The sequence below is a fragment of the Chiloscyllium plagiosum genome, chromosome 21 (genome assembly GCF_004010195.1).
Source record: "Chiloscyllium plagiosum isolate BGI_BamShark_2017 chromosome 21, ASM401019v2, whole genome shotgun sequence".
Classification (NCBI taxonomy): Eukaryota; Metazoa; Chordata; class Chondrichthyes; order Orectolobiformes; family Hemiscylliidae; genus Chiloscyllium; species Chiloscyllium plagiosum.
The window spans coordinates 57,015,669-57,022,447 of record NC_057730.1 but is presented as its reverse complement, the minus strand read 5'-3'; positions in this window follow the sequence as shown (position 1 = coordinate 57,022,447).

Here is a 6,779-nt window from a genome sequence, read left to right as displayed (position 1 = left end):
AACATCCTGACTCCTTTTCACAATCCAGCAAAGTTTTTTTAGGAACGCACATAAAATTTCTTTGAGACATGGGCTGTGGATGCCATGATTTTTATGTGCATCAGGTCATTGCATGGGCATGTGTGATGATGGGTTGTGTTTTACATACATAAAACAAAAAATTGGGGCTTGAATTTTAACCTCTGTTTAATCCCTTGCAGAATCTGATTGGAGATCATTTAAAATAACTTGAATTTTGAGAGAGTTATCTTGCACAGTATGCCAAGTTTAAGTTGAACCAAAAAATGCTTAAATTGTGAACGATGACATTACAGTGTGAGATCCCTTTGTTAGAGAGATCCGTTCTATTTTCGTTTTCCCTGAATTAACTGATGTCATGGAGTCATAGAGATGTACAGCATGGAAACAGACCCTTCGGTCCAACTCGTCCATTTCGACCAGATATCCCAACCCAATCTAGTCCCACCTGCCAGTACCCGGCCCATATCCCTCCAAACCCTTCCTATTCATATACCCATCCAAATGCCTTTTCAGTGTTGCAATTGTACCAGCCTCCACCACTTCCTCTGGCAGCTCATTCCATACACATACCACCCTCTGTGTGAAAACGTTGCCCCTTAGGTCTCTCTTATATCTTTCCCCTCTAACCCTAAACCTATGCCCTCTAGTTCTGGACTCTCTGACCCCAGTGAAAAGACTTTGTCTATTTATCCTATCCATGCCCCTCATAATTTTGTAAACCTCTATAAGGTCACCCCGCAGTCTCCGACGTTCCAGCGAAAACTGCCCCAGCCTGTTCAGCCTCTCCCTATAGCTCAAATCCTCCAACCCTGGCAACATCCTTGTAAATCTTTTCTGAACCCTTTCAAGTTTCACAACATCTTTCCGATAGGAAGGAGACCAGAATTGTGCACGATATTCCAACAGTGGCCTAACCAATGTCCTGTCCGCAACATGACCTCCCAACTCTTGTACTCAATACTCTGACCAATAAAGGAAAGCATACCAAACGCCTTCTTCACTATCCTATCTATCTGCGAATCCACTTTCAAGGAGCTATGAACCTGCACTCCAAGGTCTCTTTGTTCAGCAACACTCCCTCGGACCTTACACTTAAGTGTATGAGTCCTGCTTTGATTTGCTTTCCCAAAATGCAGCACCTCACATTTATCTGAATTAAACTCCATCTACCACTTCACAACCCATTGGCCCATCTGGTCAAGATCCTGTTGTAATCTGAGGTAACACTTTTCACTGTCCACTCTCCAATATTGGTGTCATCTGCAAACTTACTAACTGTACGTCTTATGCTCGCATCCAAATCATGCAGCATCAGCAAAAGTAAGCCCTACATTGGTTGTAAGTTACTGGGTGTGGAGACAGGAGGAGCAGTTCTGGAAGCTCAGGATGTAACAACTGCAAGTCATTACACCAATGCCCCGACTCTCAATTGCAACCACCCCTTGACCAACCTCTTGTCCCCCCAAACCCCAACCTTTTGATTCTTTCTCTTCACTCCACCACCACCCCACTTTAAACTTCTATTGTTTGATCCCCAGTTTATCTCCCAACTTTCTTGGCATCATTCCTTCTCTGACCTGATCCTTGTGCCCTACCTCCTAAGAATTATTGGGCTTTGAAAGATTGCTAATAATATCCATTCATTAATGTATTGAACATATTTAGGGTTCAGTCACCAATCTTGTAACATTGGGCAACCAATTATTGATACTTACCCTTTGAGAAATATGACAAAGAGACAAGTGTGTGATTGTCAAAGGCAAAGAGGGGGTTTCTTAAAGCTGACATTTTGTTAATCATTTGAAATATTCAGACAGCAGGGTGCCCTCTATGCTCCCAAGAGAATTGAGAATTTTTGAAGGTAATGTTATAGATAAGCCTAAGATTTCTGTAAGGCGTAGGAACAGAAATAGGCCATTCAACCCATTAAGCTAGCTTCACTATTTTATGCAATCCTCTATTTCTGCCAAAGTATGTAACCTTGCATTTTCACGTTGTGTTCCAACTGTATTATGGGATGATGGTGGCTGAGTAGGACTCCTGTGCTGCAGCTCATCTGCTCCTACTGCTTTTCTTCTTATTTCTTGTCCTGAGCTTGGGCGGCATTGGTGTGGAACCTCAGCACGGACTCAAAGATGCCGTTTGTAGACCTTGTGGCGAAATTGAGCTTTTACTTAGCTGGGTGTGTGCATGGGAGCTACTATCAGAATCGGCAGCTGATACAACAGCGGAGGTGATGTCAGTGAAGTAGACCCCCAGCAGTGAAAAATAGTGCTTGACATCAACGTTTGGTTCGGTCCGGTGTCGCCAGTGTCAAGGTGGTGGAGAAGGGATGGCGATAAGTCTTAGGACTGAATAATTATGTTTTTGTTCTTCAAACTGTGAGATGTCTCTGGATTGTGGCAACGATGAAAATGTTTTTCACTATTTTGCCATTTTTCCAACTAAGATACATGACAGAAACAAATCATTCACTGGACAAATCTATGTGCAGTCACCCGACCTTTCTATATACTGGATGTAGGTTTGCTCACTGAGCTGGAAGGTTCGTTTTCAGACGTTTCGTCACCATACTAGGTAACAGCTCAGTGAGCAAACCTACATCCAGAACCACAACCTGAGCTACAAATCTTCTCAAAACCTTCTATATACTGTCTGTCCAGACTCAGATCCTCACTACCTACATTACAGCTGCTGTGATCTTACCACTTTGCCAGTCACTCTAAATCTGTTCTCAATCCTTTTGCCAGTGGGAATAGTTTCATTTTCTACTCAATCCAGATCCCTCATGATCTTTAAAACCTTTATCACACTTCCATTTGATCTTTACCTTCCAAAGAAACAGCCACAATCTCTGTCCTACTCTCATAACTAACCTTTCTCCTGATTGGAGGTATTCTTTGTCAACCTCAAACTCTCTCTAGTGTGTTCGCACCCTGAAAAGTGGTGTCCACAACTGTACCCAGTACTCCAGTCGAGGGGGCTTCATTAGTGTTTTATGCAAATTCAGCACCACCTTGCTCTTGGTACTTACTGCTTTACATCTCTATTCGCCACACTCAAATCTTGACAGACCCACAGATAATAAAATTGCCAGCTGGAGTCTGGTATGTCTGCAGCTACAGTCCAGTTTTTATGTGGGGGTTCAATTTTTTTTATTTTGGATGTTTAAGTGAGTTAGATATCAGTTGCAACAGAGCGCAGTTATTGTGGAGTAAGGACAGCTTGCAGTGCCTGTGTTTTAGGTAGGCAGTTCAGAAGTGAATATAAAATAAATCTGCATCAAGATGTTTAAAATTTGGAACATTGAAAAATTCCCGTGATGAATATATTTTCTGCACCAAGCACATTAGAGACAGATGTCCTTTTTAGTACTTGTGGTTTATTTCCATTTAGATGGTCCCCTATCCTGTAAACATGGTTCTGTAATGAGAATATATCCTAGAACGTCATTTTCTCTGCTAATTGTTTTAATGTATCCATTTTCATTCAGGCAATCATAATACAACCAATAGTGAGAACAAAACATCTGTCCCATTACAGACTGAATCATCATTGTCGAAAATTGACTTTATATTATTCTTTGTACTTCAACATATCTCCCCACGTCAGGATATTTAATAGCTTGTCATCCGAAATGCCATCGACTCCATAAATGAATATTCAAAATTAGACTTTAATTGTTCAGAGAAGAGAGAAGTTGCTGTAAATTAGCAAGAATAATTCTGTGCTTTTGTTCCTGCAGATTTTAATTATGAAGTAATTGTCTGGAATATTGCACAATGTGTTTCTTTAATATCTAATTTTACAAGCCACTTGGCAAATTTATATTTTCCCTTTGTGCAGAATTTTCATTTAAAAAACAAATAAGCAATACTTTTTATTCTCCCTTTTGTTAGTATCAAATGTTTCTCATTTGCAGTCTTTGGAGTGAGGTATTTGTGTGTAACTGGCATGCTGTTTGTTTAGTAATGTAAACTGTTTCCTAATACGTTCATGCAAATAGGGATTCAAATCCATATTTCTCTTAAAAATCGACCTGTTCAGACATGTTATGACACCTCTGGAGTAGATGCTACTTGAACCTGGGTCTGCTGACCCAGAGGTAGAGACACTATCACTGTGCCACAAAGACTATGATGCTGAAAATGTTGAATCTACACCCAGGGAGAAACTACCCCATTGAACATTAAGGCTATTTTGGACAGCATTTCACAATGATAACACTATGACCAAAAGAAATAGGAACAGGAGTAAGCCAAGATTAGAGTGGTGCTGGAAAAACACAACAGGTCAGGCAATGTCCGAGGAGCAGGAAAATCAACGTTTTGAGTCTAAACTTGACTCTAATCTCTAGCACCTGCAGTCCTCACTTTCGCCCACAGAAGTAAGCCATTCAGTCCCTTGAGTCGGCTCCACCATTCAAAGGATTGTGGCTGATCCAACATTCCTCATGTCCAATTTCCTGCCCTTTCCCTGTAACCCTTGATTCCCAACTGATAAGAATCTATCTCAGCCTTAAACCTACACCACGTCGTCCATCTCAGGACGAGATTCCATGGTTGTCTCTGCAGGAAATATCCCAGCTGGCCTCTAGCATACATTTGGCTTCAGGATGGTTGGCCTCATTCTCATTCCTGGCATCTTGCCCAGCCGAAGACTGTTTATGAGCAAGGCAGTTGGCGATTGTGGCTTCTGTCAGCATCCTCCATGCCACCTTCACATGAAGATGGTTTGTTTTGGATTGTACTCCTTATTGAGGGCCTTTAAACCTGAGAAGTCAGCTACCATCAGCATTGGTATTGAGCACTCTAAATCATCCAGCCCTCAGTCCATTGGCTAGAAGTTGGTGATGGTGCTGGGAAGCAGGGTGCAGTTGTCTGCAATGATGACCACCTTCCTTTTTTTTCCATTGATACGGCTTCTCCATTTCCCTGATCCATGACTCAGAAATGCTGGCGTTTAGCCAGGTTGAGTTAGTCTGAGTGGCTGCTAATATTTTCACATTCACACATTGATGTATGACTCCTTCTACATCCCTATTACCAGAAGCAGCAGCGTTCCTATGTCTGCCATTTCAGTGTGGCACAATGAGACGTGCCTTGCTTCATGCTCTTTTGTTTTATTTTGTCATGGGACATGGACCTTGCTGGCTGAATTTATTGCCTGTCCCTAATTGCCACTTGAGAAGATGGTGAGCTGCCTTCCATGTGCTGTGGATAGACCCACAATGTTCTTAGGGAGATATCTGTCCTTGCCCCTGTTCAGTAACATCAGTGCAATGTTAAATTTCAGTGTCTGTTCCTTCCTGGATGTTGTCAGTTATCTGTTGGGAGTAATAATTGTATTGACTCAGATGGACCCTCTCAAGTTGACCTTCCTGTACTTTCAGAAGGAGGAGGAGGAAACAAAAAGCATCATCCTAATGGATCGTATGGATGGCCTGTAACAATGAAAAGTTATTTTAGCATAAAGCATATGGAAACCTCCTGATTTTGTATTAACTCACAGATATATAGGGGCTGTTTGCCAATAATCAGAAGCCTGTACCCGTTGTGAAATTGGCTGTACTGACTATTCAGTTTGGCAATGTGTGTGAAGGCTCTAAATTATTTGGTGATTACAAATATTAACTCCATTAAATTCATGTCACTCTATGGAAACACACCATGTATCATTATTTGAAATAATGAGCTGGATTGGAAATAATGTACACAGTGGTCCCAAAGAGCTTATTCTGTAAAAACAATCTTCCCTTTAAAGAAGGTGCCCATTACTTTTCACTTTTCATGCAAAAGCATTATTCAACAAATTCATGAACAAAATAGTTGAAATAGCAACATGTTCGGTTTAAAGAAAATTGGGCTGTTCTATTCATTTCATTTCCACCTTTCCCCCTTTGGTCTCAATAAAGCGATCCTTAATATTGCCATCAGAAACCAAAACACTTTCGGCAGATATTTTTGCATTTTACTTTTATCTCCACCCAATAAAATAGTTGACAATGTTGTTTGAACTTTTTCTTCATTCACTCATGGGATGCGGGTGTTGCTGGCTGGGCCCAGCATTTATTACCCGTCCCTAATTGCCTCCTGAGAAGGTGGGGGTGAGCTGCCTTCTTGAGCCGCTGCAGTCCGTGTGCTGTGGCTTAGACCCACAATGCCCTAAGGGAGTGAATTCCAGGAGTTTGACCCACCGACAGTGAAAGAATGGTGATATATTTCCAATTCAAAATGGTGAGTGGCTTGAAGGGGACCTTGCGAGGGTGATGTTCCCATGGATCTGCTGCCCTTGTCCTTCTAGGTGGAAGTGCTCATGGGTTTGGAAGGTGCTGTCTGAGGATCTTTGGTGATCTTGTACAGTGCATCTTGTACATGGTGCACACTGCTGCTACTGAGCTTCGGTAGTGGAGGGAGTAGATGCTTGTAGATGTGGTGCCAGTCAAGTGGGCTGCTTTTGTCCTAGATGATGTCAAACTTCTTGCGTGTTATTGGAGCTGCCCCCGTCCGGGCAAGCGAGGGTGATGGTGCACAGGCCTTGGGGAGTCAGTAGGTGAGTTACGCACTACAGTATTCCTACACTCTTATCAAAAGACTCAGTGAAGTTGTCAAAGATTATGGTCACAAATGTGAAGCATATTCATTTAACTCCCAGCAGGATATTTGAAGATGACATTGCTCAGCCTTCAGCCGCACCTTACACAGCTGAATGGCTTGACAAAACTAATGCCAAATCCACAGATTCCGTCTCAGTACACT